General features: G+C 28.7%; 1 pseudogene; it reads left to right on the top strand.

Moving 5' to 3' along the window:
- Positions 1–780: 780 nt before the first annotated feature.
- On the top strand, positions 781–1,826 carry LOC102595774 (ethylene-responsive transcription factor ERF109-like; annotated as a pseudogene).
- Positions 1,827–3,516: the final 1,690 nt, after the last annotated feature.

Below are 3,516 nucleotides of genomic sequence, written 5' to 3'. Positions count from 1 at the left end.
ATTTCATATTTTTTCTTTTTAATTTTAATGATTGGAATTGTAAGCAGGGTTAAAAAAAATGTTGCATTTTTTTAGTTCTCTTTATGATTTCTCTTTATTTTTATTTTATATAAAAAAATTATTATTATAAGTTTAATTATACTTTTTTTTGGTTCAAAAGAGTAACTTATGACTTTGTTGGAAGTCATCTAACTACTAAGTACTACTAACCAAAAGTTTTCTCTATAAAATCAATTATATGTCTGTATAAATATATAATGACATCTTATATTTTGTATGAACTTACTATTTTTACTTAATACAAAATATTTTATTATTTAATAGACTTTTAGAATATTTAATGAAATTTATCTTATGCATAAATAGAACACGAGGACGGAATAATAAAATTTGACAAGTAGGTATATGAATGAACAAAAAGTTGATAAAAGGAAGTTATACTAGTCTATATAGTTTTGGTGGTTTTTGCCTCGAAGCGACAGGATGATCTATTTGACTGCCAAACTGTCCCCTAAATTCCAAAATTACTCTCTTCTTTCTTTGTGTAATGTAATGTAAGACATTACGTCATTCCTCTTATTATAACCGTCCGTGTGAACGCTCCATTTTATGCCACGTCATCAACTGTTACCCAAAAACCCGACCCACAAAATCAAAATCCCACGTGCATATAAAATCAATAGTAATTTAATTTGAAGATGCCAGCTAAGCTAAAATCAAACCCCGTGTATAATAAGTGTACTCATCTTCATTTCTCAACTATATAACTTACTTAAAAAAAACCAACCAGAAAACCATCTGAACACCAAACACCAAAATTTTCAAATATGCAGAGGTCAACAAAACTTAGTGATGAACAAGAGTTTTCAATCATGGTTAATGCTTTAACCAATGTGATTACAGGTACTATCCATACTTCTCCTGTTACTGATCCCAGTGCCGCAATTTCATTACCTTCTACGAGCATTGAGCCTCCCCTGTTTCGTGTACCGGCAGAACCAGAGCGTTGTCAATTCTGCAAAATAAATGGTTGTTTAGGTTGCAATTATTTTGCAACCTCATCAGCTGGCAACAACAACAAGGCTTTAAAGATTGTTGCGAAGAAGAAAAAGAAGAATTACAGAGGAGTGAGACAGAGACCATGGGGAAAATAGGGCGTGCAGAAATTAGAGATCCAAGAAGAGCAGCCAGAGTATGGCTTGGAACATTTACTACAGCTGAGGACGCAGCTAGAGCTTATGACAGAGCAGCTATTGAATTTAGAGGTCCAAGAGCTAAGCTTAATTTCTCATTTGCAGATTACACATCAATTCAACAACACAACAATACACCCCTGCAACTGCAACAACAACAATCACCGCCCTCGCAGTTACAACAGGGAATTAACACAGAAGAAGAAGAGTTCTGGGATCAATTGATGAATTCAGACAATGAAATTCAACATTACTTTAATAGAGAATCATCTGATTCTGCTAATGGCTATATTGCGCATAGCTTCTGATCATTTCCTATTTTACGCATATTGCATGCCCATTTAGTTTTGATAGTAACAAATTAAATTGGAATTTGTTTTTCAATCAAGACAAGATTGTATCATAAATACTTAGGCACACAATATTACATGTGGGGCCTCAGAAACCTGAGGGAGAAATCACCTGATGGCAGCTTGCCTACCAACTTCAACGAATATATATACATTTTTAATTAATAAAGGAAAAGTTAAATATTGGGAGTATGTATATAATTTGATGTATTGACAAACAATGTTCACACCTGGAGAAGTAACAAGCTTATCCTCTGCAATTCAGCTTACTTTATTATACTAATTTATCAATTTCACTAGTATTTAGGATTTGGATGACTTGAATTACTTGAAATTTTACAAGGCATACAATATCACATGCACTTTTTTAAAAGCCAGATACAGTTACTCAAATGTTAATAATGCAAGAATTAGTTAGGAATGAATTTATGTATTTTCAAGTAACAGAAGAGATATGTAAGAGTGATAAAGTCTACTCATAGAAATATGATTCATCTAATCTATTCAAAGAACTTTTTAACACTTATAAATTCAGCACAATTCAATCATTTAACACCAATGAAAATAAATGATACTTTCTTTCATTTTAATTTGTCGTTTGATGTTCACTCCATATGAAAAATTAATAATAAATATATTATTTTTAAAACAATTTAAAAAAATATTAAAACAGAGAGGGTAGCTGTGAGTCAATAAAATGGATAAAGTAAACTTAAGTCAACACGGTATTGTTGACGCTACGACGTGTACGGATTGATTACCAGGCTGGCTTATGTTGTGTATTGTTTTGTCTTTTCTTAGACCCACATATTATTTAATTTTTCAACTTTAATACTCCTTTCTTTCTAATGAAGAAAATATTAAATGTCTATTTGGAAAGTTACTATGATAATTTGTTTTAGTGTAATTGAACCTAATTATAATATATAACACATTTAATTGGTTATGTAATTATTTAATTAGCAGGTAATTAATTGTAATTGATAAGGGAGTTATATTTTCTAATTCTCATGAAAATTGTGAATTGCTGATAATTATGTGGTGTAATTATAAATTGTTTAGTTTTTCATTTCTTTTTTCTATTACTACTATTTTATTTATTTATTTATTTTAAATTCCTTTTTATTATTCTAATATTTTTTTAAATATTTTTTTTATATTATTTACATTTCATTTCTTTCGCATTCTCAATCTTCATTTTATGTGATTTCATGCCATTTTTTCGTATTATCTATTGTTGTAATTCTATGTTTATTTTTTTCATTAAAATATTTTTGTTAGTATTCTAATTTTTCAATTAAGATAGAAGTCATTGTTTAATAAGGTTATAGACTTATATTTTTCTTTTCTTTGAAATCATATTTATGTATGTTATATTGATATTTGACATAAGAATATTATATTAAATTTTTTGTTTTGAATTTAGGACTTATGTTATATTTTCAATTTCATTTATTTTAATAGTATTGACTTGAAATTTCACATTACAAGTCATTTATTTTTTAATTAGACGGGATAGTTTATATTATATGTCCAAAGTAATTCTCCAAAAAAGGGCTTGAAATGTATATATATCCTACTACCAATATACTGTTAATTATTTACCTGTTCTTTAGAGTTGGGTAAAAAACAATAAATATGGTAGCACATATGTTCATACTATTCCGGTTCTAATCATTCTTTGTGACAGAGGAATATCTTTTAGTTAAAATTTAGGCTTAAGTCATACACGACCCCTTAAAGTTGTCCGCATAATTCACTTAGACATTTTATCTTGCGCTTGTTTCAATTGAACACCTTCATTAGTTAAAAAAATATACCTATTGAACACTGTGTGACAATCAACTAAAAATAGAGAGTGTGTGTCATACACTTGCGAATGATGTGACATAGTAACAAATAAGAAAAAGACATGTGGCATTTCGTCCATAATAATAAGTAAAAAATAAATTAAAAAGAAAAAACTGTGTTTT

This window comes from Solanum tuberosum, unplaced genomic scaffold (assembly GCF_000226075.1).
Source record: "Solanum tuberosum cultivar DM 1-3 516 R44 unplaced genomic scaffold, SolTub_3.0 scf00112, whole genome shotgun sequence".
Lineage (NCBI taxonomy): Eukaryota > Viridiplantae > Streptophyta > Magnoliopsida > Solanales > Solanaceae > Solanum > Solanum tuberosum.
Note: the sequence above shows the minus strand (reverse complement) of the source record. Positions and strands in the feature narration are given on the sequence as shown.